This window comes from Engystomops pustulosus, chromosome 1 (genome assembly GCF_040894005.1).
Source record: "Engystomops pustulosus chromosome 1, aEngPut4.maternal, whole genome shotgun sequence".
NCBI classification, from domain to species: Eukaryota; Metazoa; Chordata; class Amphibia; order Anura; family Leptodactylidae; genus Engystomops; species Engystomops pustulosus.
This window is the reverse complement of record NC_092411.1, coordinates 50,367,927-50,390,748: the sequence shown is the minus strand read 5'-3', so window position 1 is coordinate 50,390,748 and position 22,822 is coordinate 50,367,927.

The following is a 22,822-nucleotide window of genomic DNA, read 5'->3' as shown; positions in this document are numbered from 1 at the left end:
TTTCCTGGAACAGATGCTTCTAAATATGTCTGGTTAGGGCACTGGAGAAGTGGCGACTACATCTCATGGCCACGTGGTCCAGTGGGGGCTTAACTGGAGGAGGACATTGGAACACAAGCAGAATCTGGTAAAATTAGTGTTTTTTCTACTCAGATGACAGGAAAGGAGGAGCAGGAGCATCCAGAGGAGGAAGAAGATGAGGCAGGGGCCATCGTTACCCCAAGGAGAGCCCGCTTGTCCACCCGTAATGTGGAAAGACTGATCATTGTCAAGATGAATCAGGCATAGATCAGCAAGAATTTCAACACACCAATGCCTTGTTCAACAGATTAGATCAGCCGTGACGCCTCTCCCAAACGTTGTGCCATACTGTGGCCTACCATGTTGCTGCCACCACCAGAATTTGTCATTGTGCCACTCTCTGGCCTCATGCTGCTGCTACTGCTCCCGCCCACCTACACACACTGTGATTGTGGCACTCTCTGACCTCCTGCTGCTGCTGCCACCTCCGCACTTTGTCATTGTGCCACTCTGTGGCCTACCATGTTGCTTCCACCTCCAGAATTTGTCATTGTGCCACTCTCTGGTCTCAGGCTTCTGCTACTGCTGCCGCCCACCTACACACACTGTGAGTGTGCCAATCTCTCTGACCTCATGCTGCTGCTGCGGCCGGCATCTCTACATTTTGTCATTGTACCACTCTGTGGCCTACCATGTTGCTGCCACCTCCAGAATGCCAGAATTTGTCATTGTTGCACTCTCTGACCACATGCTGCTGTCGCCTCCACACTCTGTCATTGTGCTATACTTTGGCCTACCATGTTGCTGCCGCCACCAGAATTTGTCATTGTGCCACTCTCTGACCTCATGATGCTGCTGCCGCCACCTCCACACTCTGTTATTCTGCCACTTTGTGGCCTATGATGTTGCTGTCACCTCCAAAATTTGTCATTGTGCCACTCTGCGACCTATTCAGGCTGCTGCCAACTGACCGCTGTCTCCCTGGAACACCCCTTTTCACCCTCCACCACTCTATGAAGTTGCTACTATGTTTGGTTTTCCCCTTTATTTCATCTGTCAGAAGGAATGAAAAGCCTCAGGATTGATAGCCAAAAGCAGGAGTGGACACAGAACACAGAGGACATGCAAGTATCCCATTTACTGGTATCTCTGTTTTGGATCAACTCCTGTTTGCTTTTGGCTTTAGCAACACTGATGGATTATTGACCGATTGAAAGCGGACCCTGACGGATGAAAAGAAGGGCAAAATGATCAGTGATGTCAATACTAAATTACTACTAAAACTCTCTGCACTATTTTGGGTGGTTTCTACATGTATCAGCGTTTAACAGAACAGGTTCTGTCGTAATCTATAGAATCATCTGATGTCGATGTAAAAAGAGTGCACTCTGATACCTGTTTTTCAACATGATTCGACATGATTCAATTTGGGTCGAATCGAAGTTTGCCAGAAAATTCAGCGAACTCGGTGAATTGAATTTTTTAAAAATTTGCCGATCTTCAATAGTCACCATTATATATATTGTGTGCCTGGGCAAAAACACTATTATTGACTTATGTTATATTTGTACTTTTATACTTTTATAGTGCCTGGCATAGGTTTGATTTGTTAAAGGGGTTGTCCACTTTTAGCAAATAATTGATATTGTTTGTGTAAGGAAAAGTTATCCAATTTGCCAATATACTTTCTTTATCAATTCCTCAAGATTTTCTGGATCTCAGCTTTCTGTCCTTCCATAGAAAGCTTCTACGTTTACTCCAGTGGATAGAAATCTGTCCATAGTCATATAACAGACACACAGGTGCAGAAGCCGTTATTATCATACTGAGTCATCAGAGCTGTGTGATAATAACGGCTCTTGCACCTGCCTGTCCATCACATAACAATGGACAGATTTCTATCCACTGGAGTAAACATAGAAGCTTCCTAAAGAAGGACAGCAAGCAGAGAGTTTCATTACAAAAAAAAATAATAATAAATATTTGCTGAAAGTGGACAACCCTTTTAAGACCAAAATGTTGCATATACTATTTGGTTTGTCATACTTTTGTATAAATAAAGAAAATTTACCTCTAAGGCGTGCCAAGTTATTAATGTCACAGCTTCCAGAAAACCATTCAGAAACAAAAACAGGTTCAAAAATGTAATCAGAATGTGACCTATTTTATTCAAACATATTTTTTAGGAATGGTTAATGTCTTTGTAAACTGAATAACAGATTGACAAGTTAATTCTGTAGTAGATTTCAATGCAGTAGTCACCTCATTTCCATTACGAACAAGGCAGGTAGCGTTTTAGGTAACACCATCATTGCTTCTATCACTGACTATTGGTAATGTCACAGCAAATGTACACCTTCTATATGCACAAAACATACCCAAAACACTCTTCACAGAGCTCAGTGAGTCAGCTCTAGACCTTTGCTACCTATGGCCATGAGGCTGCTGTAAACTACAACACTAAACGCACCAGTTACTAGACAGCAGCCCCTACATTTCGAAAAATAGATCAAAATAAAATTGAGACAGTTTGTTATCTGGTTTAAATGAGTCCATAGGGAAATTGGTGATATATTCTCTTTAAGGAGAATTCTATTTGACCCATTGGTTACAAGTCCCTCTAGTCCTCCAAATATTGTCCTAGAGCCTAAATGAAGAACCTGCTTTTGATACAGAACTCTACAGGCACATATGCAGTTCAACCCAGTGAGTGAAGAAAAACTTCAGGTTATATACTAATATTATGAGCACAGCATGAGTGAATGTACTCTAGAGATTACCCATGATTTGTAGGTCTTGGAGTTTCATTATCCTTGTCTCTAGGGTAATGTGTATAGTTTTATGAATTCTGTCAATGACTAAGTGTTCAAAAGATGTGGCAATAATTTCTTTGAGTACTACACAGCGTATGAAAGCTTTAGCTGGCCCAGATTGATTTGTTTCCTTTTTCCTATGACCTTTATAATATCTGGATATTTTTCTGCTTGATTCCTTCAATATCTCCGTGTGGTTTTACAAACAAGACATTCTATTTTTGCCTGAAGCGTACAATGGTACATCAAAATAACATCCTTTGCTGTAGAGTAATTTGCGTCCATCATACTGATGTACTTTTTTTTCTTAAATTGAGGTTTTGTGGCCCTAGATCTTTTCTCTTTTTTTATAGAAATGCTCTTTTTATAATGTATTTTACAGCAAATATTTTTGATCCAAATATACTAAAGGGTTGTTTCCAACCTTCAGTATTTCAGACACTACATGATTCTTCATGAATATACGATAGGTATAGTCTATTTTGGGTGCTCCCATTGTGTGGCAAACTCTCTGTTCACACCATTTGTGGCACGGGAGTCAGTGTGACACATCTTCCAGATATGTGGATATGTAATAAATAATAAAACCCCTTTAAAAGTGCTGCCCTTTTCTTTGGATTTATTAAAAAAAATTTAACCAACCTATGAAGGCTTGCACCACATCATCAGTGGTACTTAGACTACAAAATTTAGAGAATTTCTAATTGTTTTCCTTCTGTCTCTTGTCAGGTATCATTCAGACTACCGGTGATGTGACTGGCACAGACTAGAGGCACCCGTGTATCATTTGGACTGAAAGCCAGGTCTGGCTACTGCATTAAGAAAAAATTGTAGAGGAGAGAGTTTAGTAAAAGGAAGACCAATACTAAGGGAGTTACAGTAGTCAAGGCGATAGTGAATCAGAGTGTCAATTAGTGTTTTAGAGGTTTCAACTGTAAGAAATGGGTGGATTTAGAAATGTTTCTGAGATGCATGAGGCAAGCGGGAAAGTGATTGAATATACAGTGCAAAGGAGAGGTTAGGGCCCAGCCTCAAAACAGTGTGTGCCTCTTACTGGGTGATTATGGTGATAACACAGATGGAGATGAAGAGGTCCGGGTTGGGATAGTTAGTAGATGGGGCAAAGGCAAAGAGTACAGTTTTGGAAAGATTAAGAGGGGCATTTATTATTTTTGGCGAAGGGTGGCGCTAAGACTGTTCCATGATGAACTGGAGCGTTATCGTAAGTCATTCCTACGTGCTGCGATCCGGCTGTTCAACAAACAAGGCCCAAACAGAAGTAAGCTGTGCACCCCCAAACCAGTCCCAGCAGGTCCCATTCACAGACTGAATACCAAAACTGTTGATCATTGCTTTTTTTTTGTCTTTTATCCCTTTTTTTTCTTTTATTCATTTATCCCTAATATTATTGTTCTGTCAGTGTTTGTACTGCACTCTCTGTACTCTCTCTGCTGCTGTAACACTGTAAATTTCCCCACTTTGGGACTAATAAAGGATTATCTTATCTTATATTTTTCACTGGGATATAAGTTTGTGGCACAAGGGATTAAAGAATTGGCAAATGGACTGAAATGTTTAGAATTCCCTATACCAGCTTTTAGCTGGGCTATTTTTGCACCAAAAGCGTTAAAAATGGGTACAAAATAGAAATGTAAGAATTCTGGTGGATTCTTTTTGCGGTTTAAAATAGAATAAGTCAGAATAATATTATGGCGCGGAAACTTCATAAATTCAGGAGCAAAAAGTGCAGAGAGTGAAAAAAAACACCACCAGTTTTCCATTTGAAAGGCCATAATTAATTCCCCCCTTAAGTTTCTAAAATAGAGAGGGTAGCAGATTATATTCATCATTGTATAATCACACAAAAAATGAATATTCAATTCTGCTCTCCAATGTCTTGAGCTGTCTCTCACTCAATATATATTTCATTTTCCTACAGTAGCTTTTTACAATCGAATGACAGGATGATAAAGAAATTTGAATATGCCCAGACAAATCAAATTGTATTTAAAAATCATTACTATTTTATTACATCACAATTACTTGGATGAGCATGCTGCATTTCTTTAATTTTGCAATAAGCAAGAAACCAATATCACAAATTGTATTTGTATAAGATAAAGGTTCATGAAAAGGTAACAAGAAAGATACATAGGAATGAATGTTATTTGTATAGTTGATGTCATTTGTTATATTCAAATAAAATAAATACATTAGGTTTCTTAAAAGTACTACCTATTTATACAAATCTAATAGAAACATGTTACGCAGGGTTGTTATAAAGTAAGTTATAAAGTAAGTGGAAAAAGATATATTTTTCAACAAATTATTCATAAACTGTAGCCAGAGGTGTAACTTGAGTATCTTGAGTTTTTATTCAACTTTTAATGGGACGCAAAATAATAAAAATGTGTTAATTTGGATGTTTTTTTCGGCTGCATTGGGTTAAACAACTTGGGAAATCATTTTTATATTATCCCCATTCCCTAGGGTACCATTATCACTTATACATTATAATAGTTGTGCAATAGAGACTGAATAGCCTACTTATAGTAAAAAAAACTAAGTAGTTATATGTAGAAGTTTACAATATGTGAATATTAGCCTATCTGAGGAATTAAGACAACCAAACACCAGAGAAACAGCTATCATTGAGTAATTACAATAGTAATTTTTATTTAATTTATTTTATTTGCAGTGTTTTTTATAACAAAACAGAAAGAAATACATGCAATTTCTTAATATTGCAAAATCAACATTCCATCATATAACACAATTTCAACCACCTCCCCGCACACTTCCCTCTGTTTCTTTTTCTTGTTTTCAATATCAAAATGTAATTTTTATGTCAGCACCTGTCCAGCAAACCACGCAGCCACAACCAGGCTTGGCACTAGCTGTCAGACTAGGTAAGTGGTGGCGAACTCACCCTGCAATGTCCCTGCGGGCTAAGGCCCTGCCTAAAGCAGATAAACTAGGTAAGTGGTGGCGAACCTAACTGACGGTCCCTGAGCGACCCTACAACATGACAGGGGAAAATTACTGTCTGGCAGCTGCTGGATGGTGGAGCGGACAGATAACCGGAATACAGGCATAGACCAGTGTTCACACTGGCGCACAGAAACCAACACAGGACTGAACAGGTAACCGGAATACAGGAATAGACCAGTGTTCACACTGGTGCACAGAATGCAAACACAGGACTGAGACAGGGAAAGCGGGAGAACACTAGGAGGTAAACAATACTGAGGGACAAACAACAGATACAGGAAGACAGGTGCAATATGCACAGGTCAGGTCAAGATCAAGCGGGTTATATACAGGTAAGGTCAAGATCAAACGGGTGATATACAGGTCAGGTCAAGATATAGGCAGACAAGCGGAGACAAACAAACCGGGTCAAAACCAAGATGACTGCAAAGGTACAGAATCGGATACAAAACACAGAATATCAAACAAGATAGCAAGAGCACTAGATACACAGGTAAGACTTGAAATAACCAGTCCGGTATGATGGGAATAGGCAGGTATATAAGGCCGTTCCCGAACACGCCTCCAGCAGCACACTGGGAAACTGTCCATCAGGCTAGTAACCCTTGCTGGGCAGGGCTGAAATACAAGGAGCAGGGTGTGGCTTAGTTAATCCAAACACAAACGCTTAAGCACAGTTCACACACAAATAAATGCCATCTATTCTGCAAACTGCGGATAGAGCGACGTCTAGGCACGGACATTACATTTTATATTGCACCACAATGGTCTAAAGTTTTTTAATGAATGTTCCTCATTTCTGTCTGAAAAAGGGAAAGCAGTTCCAATCTTACTGCCTTCTTAACTTCTATATTTTCCTGCAAATGTAAATTTTATTGATTTTCACTTAAAAACATAGGATAAAAATGGTAAAATATTTCAAGAAGAGCAAACAGAAAAGGGCAGGCCAGGACATAGATCAATACCACAGGGGGCAAATAATAGCAAGTTAGACAAACTCAGCTGCACTGTGATGTATAATAAAGTGCTAATAGAGCCATATATATAAAACAATACAGCAGGGGTAATACAAGTAGTGCATAATACCTACATTCAGCCTATGTCCAGAGCATGCTGCCCAGTGTCATATAAAAGAGACTCCGAGCTGTCATGAACACCGATGGGCACCCTCTGGTTGTTGGTCAGTTGTGAAGGGTTAAAAAAAGTTGCATGTACCCCGAAATGTCACGTAAAAAATGTAATTTCATCGCACAAAAAAAAATATAACTCTTTTGATGAAAAATGTAAAAAGTTATAGCTCTGCAAATATGACAATATAAAAATAAATGAGTTTTTCTATAAAAAAAAAGAAGGGGGTTTTTGTGCTCAAACATATTTCGTACCTTTTAATCCTATTCACCCACAGAAAATTGTTAGCAGGTTTATTATATATAGTACAGTGAATGGCAGAAATATTTTCATTAAAAAACAAGCAGCAGACAGGTGTTTCATTTACATCCAAAGAGTTAATAAATATTGTTTATTGTAATAAACATACCTTAAAAACTGCATAAAACTCATTCTGAAAAATTAAGCTTTCATTTTTCCATATAAAAAAATGAACCAGGGACACTTACTCATAGATCCTGGCTCTGTGACTGTGGTAATCTTCTTATATTTATTATATATGGCCTCCATCCTTCTAAAATTGACATTTAAAATGATGCTAATGAGCCAGAAAGGCTATTGGCATATTATTAGATCCCCCACCCCCTGTACTGACCTTCACAGGCTGTTACACTGAGACAGAGCACTTCCTCCTTCCTCCGTGTTTCCAGTCTTACCACCTCCCCAAGTCTTAAAATTTACTGGTAACAAGCTGTAGGGAAATGCATCATGATTTATAACATACAAGGTGCCAAGGCCACATACCAAGGCTGTGTCCTCAGCTCCCAGAGCACTATTATTCCTCCATCACATAAGCACAAGATGTTTTTCGTATAGGAGTTGTACCGTACACCTAGAGTTGCTTGTTCAGGTGCTCTGGATAGGGTCCCAATCCCATTCATGCATTACAGTATGGAATCCAGTCACACTGATTATTAGTTGAGTTTTTAGTTTATTTTGCAAACAATTACATTTATGTGACGTTTCGGTCGATCACTAACCTTCTTCAGACACAGTTTGTAAGTAAATAGGGCATAAGGAGCTGCTGTGCAGGCTTGGCGCTTTAGGGGGAGAGCGGGAGTCCGCTTGTTGCGATTGATACCAGTTCGGGAAATGTTTAATCCTTTGTACCATTTTTCAATATTTAAACAAAAGAAAAAAAAAGATTTGGGAATTTGGTTTCTGCTATAGGTTAATGCAAATGGGATAAGAATTTGTTTTTGTGGGGAGATGGAGTATGTCAAGATTAATTCACACCAAGTATAAAATTTGGCCAGGAAGCATGAATTGTAATTGGTGGGTACCTGAAAGTCTTTGCATGTAACACTGCCATGTGTATTAGTAAAAATGTGTCAAACTAAAAATACTTATTGAAAAACAGATCTCTCCTATAAGCTATGTACCCTTATATAGGGGCAACAGAGAAGAGTGGAATGAGGTCAGATCTCTGATTACCTGAAATGACACAAAAATATTGTGCAGTTTGGCTAATAGGAGCAATCAAAGAATACACAAAACATAACTTATGAGTCCAGTGGATTTCTCAGCAGAGCACACAGCTGTGTGCTACGTTTCTGCCTGTGGAGTAGCCCACTAACATCCAGACGTGACTTAACTGCTCCATTTTAGGTTTGCAGCTGGCATCTTAGTTCTCATTTTCCAAAGGCAAAGCTCTCTACAATTTGAATGGAGAACAAAATGTCATGTTACAGAAATTCAAGCTGCTTGAATTCAGCTTACGAAATGTTCAAAAATGGAGTCTTCACTTATTATTGTTATTATTCCCATTTTAGCAATTACATGAGATACATTTACCATAGCTGTGATGTAGCCTGTGTCCAAATATAAGATGTAACACTAGGTACAGAAAAATAGTTAATAGTTTTTTAAAAAAAAACTTTAGCTTGGATGCAGCTGAATAGAAATCACAAGGAAAAAATGTTTATATTTTTGTGCTAATTTGGCACCTTCCTTAAGTCTTAAGTCTTAGATACAAATCCATGTATTGCCTTAAATGAAACCTACCATAAGGACTCTGTAATCTGTAATTTAATAATCCTGGTACCTAACTTGTTAAAAAAAATAAATTATTTTAGTAATATGTAAATTAACTGCAGAGGCTATTAGGGTGTGTACCAGTCTGGCTGCGCACTGGGAGCTAAGGCTACTCCCATGTCCAAGTAGCCTCTGCAGTTCATTTATTTATTACTAAAATAAAGTTTTTAATAAGTCAGGTTCCAGGATTATTAAATTACAGATTAGGAGAGAGGCAGGCAAGAGGAATCTACAATTAGATTTACTTTTGATAGTGGTGTCATCATGATAGGTTTCCTTTTACCAAACCTGGCTATTTTAGGCCTAAAAGTCTAAACACTTTTATGTGTTTTTTGTTCATCCAACTTACTCCAAGCGTGAACATTTGAGGGAATGTCCTGTGAGTTGTATTCCTTATAACTATTGATGAGCAGACCTGAACCACACTATTTGGGTCAGTACCAAACATTGTGGGTTCTGCCAGAATTCTGCATTAAGTTTGGACTCGGCCACACCTGCAAATGCTGGTTGATGGGCAGCTGAGCAGCCAATGAACCAGGGTTTAGCCTCTAACAGCCACAGCCATGTCCACTGTCTGTGTGGCTGTATTTGGCCAGGTAGGACATGTGACCTGCTGTGTAAAAAGCAGAGTCACATGTTCCAGCGCCATTACATACAGGAGGGACAGTGATGAACAGAGTTAAAGTGTAATAATTAAATAATGCCCTTTTTGAGGGCAGGTAGGATGTTAGGGAGAGAAGGCTGTGAGGGACAGAAAGACATGTGAAATAATTGCCCTCTTCAGGGCAGTCTAAAGAACTGTGACACATGCCACATTCTGGGGTTGTTGTACAACTTTTGGGATGGTAGCTGCACCATGCAGGATTGAAAGTGAGTTTGCCTAGTAAAATGATGAACTTATGTGTGACACATTGAAGGGCACTGCATTTATCAAGTACAACATTTCCTTTATTGATACATAAATTGTCACAAATGCACACAACCTCCACTCTGCCTTGAAAAACAAGCCTTTCAAAATGTTCTCCTGAAACATCTGTTGCAACATTGTGAAAAAATGGTGAGCCCTTCCTTCCACAAAATCAAAATATCCCAAGTGTTAGATGTAGTCTTGAATGTTGCATTATGGGCTACCTTTATTATGTGCCACATTCTTCATGAGGCAAGCAACAATTCATTCATTTGTAATGCCAAAATGTAACAAGCAAAAAAATCCCAGAGCACGTGTAGTACTAAATATGTGCTATCACCAGTGGTCACAGATAACCAGCCAGACTCTCCACAACTGATGTTTTATCAGATAGAGTAAGTTCTTTTCATGGATAGTCTATGAGTGTAATAAAAGTCTTTTGTGAACAGACGGTACTAAGGTTGCCTCGTTTTATCTAACGTCGTAATTTAGGGAGTTTGGATGGTCCAAAGCCAGGAAAAAACGGGACTATTTACCGGAGTATAGCTTTTCTTGGATGCATTTAACATTGTGAATTGCCTTGACTCTAAAAGAAATGCAACTTGTTAACCTTTTGCTACGCAATAATTGGCACAACTATGAACAGTTGTAAACTATTGTCTTTCTGACAAACTCACTCCATGGGGGTCATTTATCTTCAGTAAGAACATTCGTGTGTGTCTTTTTTTTTTTCATTTTTATGGGTTTTGTTTCATTTGTTATAGACGGTAATATATCAGACATGTGTGTCCGTCAGTTTATTGCACCTTTTTTTTTAAAAGTAAAGTCACAAAAAATTCACAAATTCTTCTTGCCTACTGGAGTTAATCTGTGCCAAAATTACCCATTTTACCCTAATTTGCGCCAACATTTAGATTTTTTTTAAACATTTAGATATGGAATTTAAAAATATATCAGGCGTAAATATATGAAACAAACATAACGAAGAAAAAGAAGAAAGCCCAAGATAAATTACCCCCACCCCTACCCCTGTTTGTCTGCAGGATTAAGCAACCCAATTGTAGGACTTGGAAGAACTGTCATATTAGGTCAGGTTTACAGTTCTCGGTTCTGTCTCAAATTGCACACAGAATAAGGTTGTCGGAACAAACTTACTGTATTTTTCAGACTATAAGGTGCGCAAAAAATCCTTTGATTTTCTCAGAAATATAGTCCAGTGCGCCTTATATATGAAACGTACTTACAGACAACAGCTGCCTTAAACTGTGTACAGGTCGGCCACCTGCTGGTCATTCATCCTTAAAATCAGGTGCACCTTATAATCCGGTGCGCCTGTATATGAATCTAGACATTTTAGCAGGAATTTATTAATGGTGTGCCTTATAATCCGGTGCGCCTTATAGTCCAAAAAATATGGTACATGTGTACAACCAGACTTTTTTTAATGTGCTAGAATTTTTTTTGACTTAGTCTCTCTTTAAGTAAATCTGCCAGACTACAATTTATACCCATTTAACAGAACACACAAATGTTACAGTATTTAAAGGTATAGATAAATGTAAAGAGCGGTGAAAGAAGGGCTTGGGTCAGAGAAGCTCACAATCCATAATATCTGTGAATGAACAGATGTGTTAATTATTAATAATCTTGTGATTCTGACTACTTGAATAACAAAGACTCTCTGCTCATGTCTCGAGGAAGCTCAGAGCGTTATGACTTTGTACTAATCATTCTTCGCTTCTACAGCAGCTTTATGGCTGACTCATATTTGAGGAACAGACTAATTCATACCCCATTGTTTTTGTTGCTTGGCTACTGTAAATATCTTGCCAGTTTCTAAGTCATCTAAAATAATAGCCTGGCTTTCGTGATGCTTTATATGCATATTTTGTTTACTTGTATAACATTTTTAAAGCCAACTGTTTGTGTTTTTCTCTTTTTTAATCAAATCCTTCTACTTTGTGTCTAATGTGCATATAAAATATTGTAGTAGATTTAGCAATAACCGATGCTCTCAGATAAACATTCTTTATTGAAACGCTTGTTTTTTTTCCGTTTTATTGCTCTCCTGTACAATAGCTTCTAAATTGGATCACATGCATTCAGTGCCATACATATTAAAAAGAAAAATGTAGCTTAGTAAAATTTCAGTTTGGATGTTCCAAGATCGTAACGTTTTCTCATGTGGTGATTATTTATGGCATCAGTATCAAAATAAATGTAAAAACTTTATTGAGTTCACATGAGTGTACACTGTGAGGTACCATCTGGTAATATGATATTAGCCTTAAAAACTATTTACTTGATTGTCTTTGAAAGTTTAGTAAAATGAGATACAAAGAAAACTTTAATTATTATGTCCATGGGAAGCCTGGGTGAAAGGAGAGAACCATATAGTTACATAAATAGAAAAAAATCATTGAATTGTTGATTTCAGCCATTTTTAATATTATTATGCAAAAACAATGTAATAAACCATCTTGTTAAAGTCTGGGGTCACATCACTTGTTGGAAGGGGAAATACCCTTTCTGTGGCCTGTATTACACAGCCATGAAATTAAACAAACTTGTCTGCTGCCATTTTGGAACCAGTAGCTGGTCATTGGGGCACATTTACTAAGAAAAGTGAAGTCTGTATTATGTGCAGTTTGCATGTGTAGTGTGTAAACTGCGCCCGATTCCTAATTGTCATGAATCTGGCAGCCCCTGCACTGCCCTGACAGAGTGCACCACTTTTATTGTTGCACCTTTAACATGGGACGTGAACCAATTCTGACAAATCTGGAGCACATTTCGACTAAGCACCAGAACCCCACCTCAGTGCAGAAATTTGTGTCACATGAAGAATAGTACAGCCACTTCACAAATGTGGCGCAGGCACTTCTTAAATACTTTTGCAAGCAGTTTGCACCTAAAAGATCGTGCATCAGTCCACCAGAAAACTGGTGCATGTCATTAGTGGCCTGTATTCCATAAATTTTATGTAATCACATTTCCCTTCAAAAACTTAAAATGTATACCTATGGATCTGCCTGGTGAAATCCATACCTGATAGCCTGCACTTGTCTTGATGCCATATTGGGACCATATATCAGATTAATTTCTTCAGTCTGTATTCTACCGGCATGAAAGTGTGGTCATGTTCCCCTTCCATATCTTTAATATACAGTGCTAGACCTGCCTGGTGAACCCAATCTGTTGAAGTCCATAGGAATTGTGACTATTGACTACCGAGGACTGCATGATTATTGGCTACTGGGGCTCTATGACTATTGGCTACAGGGGGCTGCATGACTATTGGCTACTGGAGGCAGCATTACTTTTTGGCTACAGGGGGATGCATGATTTGGATGCTTCAGCCTGCATGACTTATGGCTGCGGGAAGGGTGCATGACTATTGGCTACTAGAGGCTCCATGAGTTATGGCTGCTGGAGGATGCATGACTATTGGCTACTGGGGGCTGTGTGACTATTGGCTACTGCGGCAGCATGACTGTTTGGCTACAGGGGGATGCATGATTTGGATGCTGCATCCTGTTTCACTACCAGAAAGAATTAAGATCTGCATGTTGCTGCAACATAAAGTGATGAAAACACACGTACACTCTCCCATTTTAAAATTGCATCTTAACACTTAATTCAATACAATCATCCTCGACCATGGGAATTACATTGGATATTTCAGAATTTGTTTTATCGCAATGTATACTAACAAAATTATACAAACTATTGGATAACTATTCCCACCCAATACATGACCATATGAAGGATCAACATAGCATTTATTTTGGTAAATTATAGGTCAGACAGATATTGGAAATCTTTTATTCCATCTTCCCCACCATTGGCAAATAATGGGGATAACCCTTCTGACTGGGATCAGAAATATGAGATTTAGATGTATGGACCCTGTATGGTCGCTTTATCGTATGAGGTAGCTAATTGCACATATTGATGTTTAGTTATTTTGATTGGATTGTATTGGCTTTATGTCATGTATTATGTATGGTCATGTTTTGTTTATTTGGTTGATATGTAAGTGATGTGATTTCTAATTTTCCAGTTACAGGATTAATAAATAGATTATCTATTTAAAAGAAAATGTTTACATTTTTTTAAAATTCAGTACAAATCAGGCAAACCCCTGAAAAACACAATTATAAAAGATGAATTTTTTGCATTACTTTACAGTTTATCATATTTCTATACTTGCCTGATTTATCTTTACTCCCAGACATGTCAGTAATATTGTACTTTAAATGTGCAAGTATTACCGTTTTCTAGATTTTTGTTGATATGTAATTTATTACTTCACACATCACTTTTGTATTCTTCCAATCTGTCCAGCAGATTTATGGAATCATATGTATTGAGCAGATGTTTGATTTGGTGGCATAAGAAGACTGTGTGCTCAAGTTAATTAATGTGTTTTATTCAGAGCAAAAGCACAAAAGAAAGCAAATGTGGCTTGACAAATAATATATCAAGATTCCCAATGTTTGTTTGCTGAACTTTTGAAATAAACTTTATTATATCAATTCATAAATAAACATATTGTGGGAGATTTATACGAAGTGTATGAGAACAGTACTGTTCTAACTTCCCAAGACAACCAATCAGAGCTTAGCTTTAATTTTTTTAACAGCTTTCAGAAAATAAAAAACGAGCTCCCGGTTTTGCTCTCAGACACTTCTGATAAATCTCCCGAATAATTGTATTCATCCAGTTTTCTATTTTACTGGATCGAGGTGAAGACCTAGCTATTGAAATTTAATTTCTGCTCAATCCTCCTCCTCTACCCTATACATAGGCCCACATTTACTAAATGTGCGTTTGCCTGTGTAATGTGGTGTGCAAGATTTAGAAATGGTGGCTCCCGTCCCTTTAAGTGCAGAATTTTGTGTTGCATCAGGTATAGTGCAGTTGCCACAGAAATGAGTCACGAACAACACATATATGTGATGCTGACACTTCTTAAATACATATGCAAGCAGTTTGCACAAAAAAGATTATAGAAAGTCAGACAGAAAACCGCCGGGGCTTTAGTAAATATGGCCCATAGACTTCTATGTAACGTGATGTATTATTATTGACTTCTGTAGTCAGAATCTACCAAATCAGTTGGTTGAAGTTAACAAGTTTCTTATATTTATTTGCACTATTAATTTATGTTAAATATGTGAAAAGGGAATGAAACTTAAGGTCCCACTACAGCCCTCTAAAAAACTCTATGGCACCTGGTCACAGTGGCTGTTCGGCTTTCTGTGGAGAGAGGAAGGTTGAGGAGCTCTCACTCCCTCTCCCAACTTTCCCCGGACATGTGCATGAAGCCTAATACAGTAAAACCTTGTGTGATGAACGTATATGTATAAGGGGTATTCACATGCCAGATTTTGTCCTGTTCATTAAGTCATCCATATCCCTTACCTCCCCCCAAGCCTTGTCTTAATTAGTCTAATTGAGATAGCTACAGTGTTTACTATCACTCCAGGAGGGGTAACTTCAAAAGATTTCCGCAGCCACAGTAATCTCTTTATGGATCTCCCTTCATTTCTTAAACAGGAGACAATGACTTGTCAATATGTTGGTTAGGGAAAGCTGTGGAGTTATGGTCCATCTCAGCGCAAGGGAAAATACATTTTTGGAACCTGTATCACCAGGGTATCATATTGATATAAATAATTAGTTTCTAGCATTCTTGGGTCCAAAGATATAAATATCTCGGGATGGAACCAAAGCAAATGGGACAGGTTTTGTATCAATACAATCCGGGGATTCACCCAGATCCAATGATACCAGACCCCTGACCCTATGACTTCCCTATGAGAAGCTATGACTTCTCCAAGGTTCTGTATTCAATACCAGGTAGGAGGGTCCTATGAGGCCTCCTGGGGGTGTGCATGAGTTTGTCTGCACCTAATATAATCTGAAAACCCCTGATGCCTCTTGGCTTTTGTCTGGGAAACCATTTACCATCAATTGCAGGAAAGATCTTAAGGTGTGGACTATTGGTTTCCACTAGGCCCACACATAAGGAAACTAATATACAAATTGGTGATACTTGTAGTTCTACCTGTGTATTTGTACTCTGTTAACTGTATATATATCCATTGTGTGAACTGTCTAGCGTGCCCTTATGGCAATTAGATATAGAATTTAACCTGCGTTATCTTGATCCACAAATCCACATGTCCGTATCTCGGATAAATACATGCTACCAGATTGGTTCCTCAACCATTACGGACCAGGTTTATATTAAAGGAGTACTGGTGGCAGCTTATTGGATTGATAAGATTCTGTTTCACTGTGGCTAGTGAAAGGGGTCCTATAGTCCTTCAGGGTTGTGATTTATTGTTGAGCCACACAGTTGTGTGGGCAACTCTAAATCACTTCCTGCACCTTCCAGAACCCATGCATTCTGGGAGTCTGTAAAAAGACGATTAATTGACCTTGTGTACCCTTCACACCTTGGATTATGAGAAACCCTAAGTGTTTTGTAAGAGGAGCTTGTATTTTACAAAAAACAAATAACTATTTTATAACTATTTATAATTACAACAAAAATTGCAAAAGGAGCTTTGTATGCGCCCTCCACTCCGTCTACTGTACTATACACAGCTGAGGGGAGCTCTGACAAAAAATGTCCTCATCTTCCTGCCCTCATCTTCCCCAATGTGGTCTGCAGTTACTTTGCCTTCAGCTAAGAAGACTGCCTGACAGTGAGAATATAATGGGGCAGATTTACTTACCCGGTCCATTCACGATCCAACGGCGCGTTCTCTGCGGTGGATTCGGGTCCGGCCGGGATTCATTAAGGCAGTTCCTCCGACGTCCACCAGGTGGCGCTGCTGCGCTGAAGAGCATCGGAACGCACTCAAGTTCACCGGCCTATTCCTAGTGAAGGCAAGTGCAAGCTCTGCAACACTTTTCTTTTTTTAAATATGGCGGTTTTTCCGAATCCGTTTTTTTCGTTTTGCCACGCCCTGATTTCCATCGCGTGCATGCCAGCGCCGATGCGCCACAATCCGATCGCGTGCGCCAAAATCCCGGGGCAATTCAGGGAAAATCGGCGCAAATCGGAAATATTCAGGTAACACGTTGGGAAAACGCGAATTGGGCCCTTAGTAAATGACCCCCAATGCCTGTATTAGTGTATTAATGATGTGTGTGTGCGAGTATGCTGTATATTTGTGCATATGCTGTATGTTTGTATATGCTGTATGTACACATATACAAATGGTCCCCAGGTTACATACAAGATGTAAGTCAAAATGTATATTATATAATTGTAGATCCAGACAAAACATTTTTTTGGCCCCAGTGACAATTGCTTTTTCACAATTCTTTTGGTGTAATTGGACTAAGGATTATCAATGAAGCTTCTTTACAGACATCTTACAGCAGATTATTTCAGTCTGGGACTATAGTAAAGCATCCAGAGAGCTTCACCAGAGGTCACAGTGGGCAGAGAGATACGTCTGTAACTAGGGATCGTCTGTAAATCAGGTGTTCTTAAGTAGGGGACTGTCTGTATATATGTTGTATATACTGCTTATATATGCATACTGTATGTACAGTGGATATGAAAAGTATTTACATTTTTCACTCCTTGCAGACAATTGATAAAATCAAAATAGTTATTATTTTTTTAACTTCCCAATTAGCTGCAATAAAACAAAGAATGAGAAATTTAAAGGGGTCTGAATACTTTCCATACCCACTTGTGTGTGTCTATGCTGTATGTTTGAGTATATATCCTGTAACAATCATATGTATGTGTGTATTTGCTGCATATGTGTGTATATGATATATGTTTGTGCTGTATATAATGTATTTATGTGTGTATATTCTGTATGTATATGCAGTATCTGTGAATAGAGTGTGTATATATGGTGTATTTATACTTAATGTCTAAATATATGATTTATACATACTATATGTGTGTTTATGTTATATACAGTATGTGTGTGTATTTGATGTATATATACTCTAAGGAAGTTATGTATCATTGTGGGGTTTTTGTCCACCACATCTGTGGTGTTGTTTTGGCACAGTTGAGGTGCAAATGCTCTTTTGCGACTTTCCATTGCACATAGACATAGATCTTCTTGCACATAATTTATTAAACCTACATGTGTGTATATATAAAAATGTGTATATGTGAGTGTATATACGTGTGTGATTGTATAAACATGAGTGTGTACAAATATATATATAATTTTAAATGGTAGGTGGGCACTGCATCTTTTTGTTAACCCCCTGAAAGACATATTTAAGGACTGGTGTACAGCCCTATGAAAGCAATGTAATGTGTACTGTATTTCCCACCGGCATAAAGTCTGTTAAAAATATCTCAATCTAATCCTAAATTACTGCATTATTTAAAGCAGCATTTAGTAAAAAAAAATTCAGAATTTTTTTTTGAAAGAGTTAAATCGCATGTGGAAATAGAGCAGTCTTCCAACATTAACTTGTAAATGGTGCGGAATATATTTAATTTGTGATTGAAAAAGAAAGAAAAACAAATGAAGAATTCCTCTTCTGTATGGCATTTCAATCATTTCACTGTAAAATGAACATTGCTTGAGATAAAGCCCATTGTTAGCCAGAAGCTTCATTTTGGACGGTTTCAAGACACATTTTTGATGCATGTTGGGCCATTGTAGGAGGATCCATCTCCCTTAAATGCTGTTACTATGAATAGAAATTGGCTTTACTATGGCTTTTCAAAATGGGTTTTAATTTCCATTGTTTGAGCCACAGAAGAAATAAAAGAATTTCAAGCATAAGATTGTATGGCCATGCATTGTTTGCCTTTCATTCTCATTCAGCATACAAAACGTGTCATACAGACAGAATGTGACTTTGACAGAGAGTGTAAGAGAAAACAAATGGAGTTGAAAAGTCATTTCCAACTCTGCAGAGTATTTTGTTTTCCCTGCCATGCAGCATAACATATCCTTTTTCAACAGTTCTAGATTAAAATTCAACCAGTGACCAAAGGTGAGACCCGTAAACATTCACCCAAACAAGCGGCTACGACTCTGTGTGGATGTGATGTTTGTGCAACAAATACAGAAAATGTATGATAATGCTTTTATTCACATTCTGGCCCAGCCGATTCAATTACTGAAGTTCTGGATGTGCAGGTGAAGAACAATAGCAAATCTCCAAAATGTCACCAGACAAGCCACCCCCAACTCTAAGGAATACAAAGCAAGTCATTCAGGATGACCTTTAATTGCAGCTAATTGGGTCAGAGAGAACCTGTTGCTTAGAAACAGTGTAACTATGATCCTCAATAACATCCTATGGTGGTTCAATTATCATATTGTCATTATTAATAGAAAAAGTAAATCGCTACAGTAATTTATATATGTAATATATTTTATTCTTTGTAAAATACAACAAAATGGCCTTTAATTGGCCATTTATTCCAGGGGTAAATTATTGTTTACATTTATAGGGAATCTAGCAAAATCGAGCACGATAAACCAGGGACACTTACCATACTCATAGATCCAGGCATCGTGACTGTGGTAATCTTCTTAACCCCTTAACGCTCTGCGCCGTTGCTCTACGGCGCAGAGGTATAAGGGATGTATGAAGAGGGCTCACGGGCTGAGTCCTCTTCATACAAAGGTGGGGGTTTTTGCATAATGCATAAAACCCCCACCGATCGCGGCTATTAACCCCCCCCCCCCCCCGGGCGCCGCCATCTTTTTTTCAATCGCCACGCCCCCGAACGTCATCGGGGGGCGGCGATCGGTTGCCATGGTAGCCTCGGGTCTTCTTTTGACACGAGGCTATCTGGCAGATGCAGATTCGTTACAATGAGCCAGTGGCTCATTGTAATGAATGTGCTGCAAAAATGGCATATATTGCAATACAGAAGTATTGCAGTATATGGTAGCAGCGATCTGACCATCTAGGGTTAATGCACCCTAGATGGTCTAAAAGATAGTGAAAAAAAAAAGTTTAAAAAATAAAAAAAATTAATAAAATATTAAAAGTTCAAATCACCCCCCTTTCCCTAGAACGGATATAAAACATAATAAACAGTAAAAATCACAAACATATTAGGTATTGCCGCATCCCAAAATGCCCGATCTATCAAAATATAAAAACGGTTACAGGCGGCGGTGACCTCCGAGGCGGGAAATGGCACCCAAATGTCCGAAATGCGACTTTTACACCTTTTTACATAACATAAAAAATGAAATAAAAAATGATCAAAATGTCGCATAGACCTCAAAATGGTAGCAATGAAAACGTCGCCTCATTTCGCAAAAAATGACCCCTCACACATCTCCGTGTGCCAAAGTATGAAAAAGTTATTAGCGTCAGAAGATGGCAAAAAAATTTTTTTCTTTTTTGTACACATCCGTTTAATTTTTGAAAATGTATTAAAACACAATAAAACCTATATAAGTTTGGTATCACCGCGATCGCACCGAACCAAAGAATAAAGTAGGCGTGTTATTTGGAGCGAAGAGTGAAAGTCGTAAAAACTGAGCCCACAAGAACGTGACGCACGTGCGTTTTTTTTTCAATTTTTCCACATTTGGAATTTTTTTTCAGCTTCGCAGTACACGGCATGTTAAAATAAATAACATTACAGGAAAGTAAAATTTGTTACGCACAAAATAAGCCCTCACACAGGTCTGTACACGGGAAAATGAAAAAGTTATGGATTTTTGAAGTTGGAGAGCGAGAAATGAGCCGAAAAACCCTCCGTCCTTAAGGGGTTAAATTTGTTTTCCATGGCCTCCTTCTTAAATAATCTATTATAATTATGTAAATTAGACAGGACTCTGGGGGGCGTTACAAGAGCCCCTCTTTGATGTAGCTTCACAGACTGTTACAGTGTACGATGAGCACTTCCCCCACCCCCCACTGTGTGATATTACAGCAGACAGAGGGAGGAAGTTGGAAAAGTATAGATGTTAGAGAGAATGAAAACTTTCAGCTCACCTTGTCAGACGATATTCAATGGGTAGTAGTCCTGTATCCTGTATCCACATAAGCCGTGTGAACGGTGCCTGGGTCTTGGGAACAGAGGCGAAGCCTGTGCCGCTCCAGGTGGGGGATTTAGAAAAAGAATTTCTGTAGATCCAGCACTCGAGGTGAGTAGATTAAAATGGCTCATTCATGGTCTATTCATGAATAAGGGCAACATGCAAGGTTATGCCCGAAACACGTAGGTCCGCTACTTTTTAACTGACAGCACCATGTCTATCTAGCACTTACAGTGCACTCCATGTCTTCTTTGTAAAGATTTTTTACGCATTTTGGAATCAAATAAAGTATATGCCATTTTAATCTACTCACCTCGAGTGCTGGATCTACAGAAATTCTTTTTCTAGAGGGAGGAAGTGCTAAGGGAGCAGTGAGGAGGGTGAGACAGTGTAAGAACCTGTGAATCTACAGCACAGAGGAACACTGGTAGCTATTTTATCCTAAAAAGTCATCTATTTTGAATCCAGCTTATTTCATTTGGTTTTAAAGGCATTATTTTAGTTTTGCATTTACAAGAGGAGATCAGGGGCTTAAGAGTAGGCCTCCAGAGAGTTCATGTACAGAATAGCATACTGCAGCTTTCTATTTGTTATAATGCATGGAGGCTGCAAAAAGCAAATAGCTAAAAATGTTTAATACCAAACAATCCCAAAAAAGTACAAAAAAATACAATTTCATTAGAAATCATATAAGGGGGATGTGGCTTGCTGCTACCAATTACTCAGTGTCCAAGATGAGAAGTACATTAGCACAATCCTACAGTTAGGTGGCCCATATTGGGGCTTATTTAGTATGGGTCCCGCGGACCGCACTTTTGCCCTTTTTCGTTTTCATTTATCACTCCCCACCTTCAAAAATCTATAACTTTTTTATTTTTCCATGTACAGAGGTGCTATATGGCTTATTTTCTGCGTAACAAATTACAATTCAAAATGATGGTATTTAATATTCCATCCCATGTACTGGGAAGTTGGAAAAAATTTCCAAATGCAGTGAAATTGGTAAAAAAAATGCATTTGTGCCGTATTCCTGTGGGCTTGTATTTTACGGATACTTTTTACTGTACGCCCCAAATGACATGTCTACTTTATTCTTTGGGTTGGTACGATTATGGGGATACCAAATTTGTATAGGTTTTATTATGTTTTCATACATTTACAAAAATTAAAACCTGTACAAACAATTATTTTTGGATTTTGCCGTCTTCTGGCGCTAATAACTTTTTTATACTTTGGTGTATGCTTTGGTAGCTGTCGTTTTTGAGGCTTTTGATTATGTTTACAATGTTATCATTTTTAGGACTGTACGACCTTTTGAAGATTTTTTATAGAATTTTACAATTTTTTTAAAATGGCAAAAAATTGCCATTTTCGACTTTGGGTGCGATTTTCCGTTACGGGGTTAAACGCAGTGAAAAAACGTTATTATATTTTGATAGATCGGGTATTTTCGGACGCGGCAATACCTAATGTGTTTTTTTTTTAAACTTTTTTTACATTTTGATTTTTACTATTTTTTAGACTCCCTAGGGTACTTTAGTACTTTGTCTGTACAATCCTATCATATACTGTCATACTACAGTATGGCAGTATATGGGGATTTTACTACTCATACATTACAATGTGCTGATAGCACATTGTAATGATTGGGTTAACCCAAAGCAGCACGGGGAGCGACGAGCCTCGGAAAGATGGCGGCGCCCATGCGCCACCATCCTTTTGAAGCCACTAGCGGTGATCAGCGGGAAGACACCCATCGCGGGTGTTACTGGTAAGCCTTTGCTGCAATATGCAGCAAAGACTTACCAGCTATGGAGAGGGCTCATCCCGTGAGCCCTCTCCATGCACCCGCACCCGGCAGGTGACGTAAT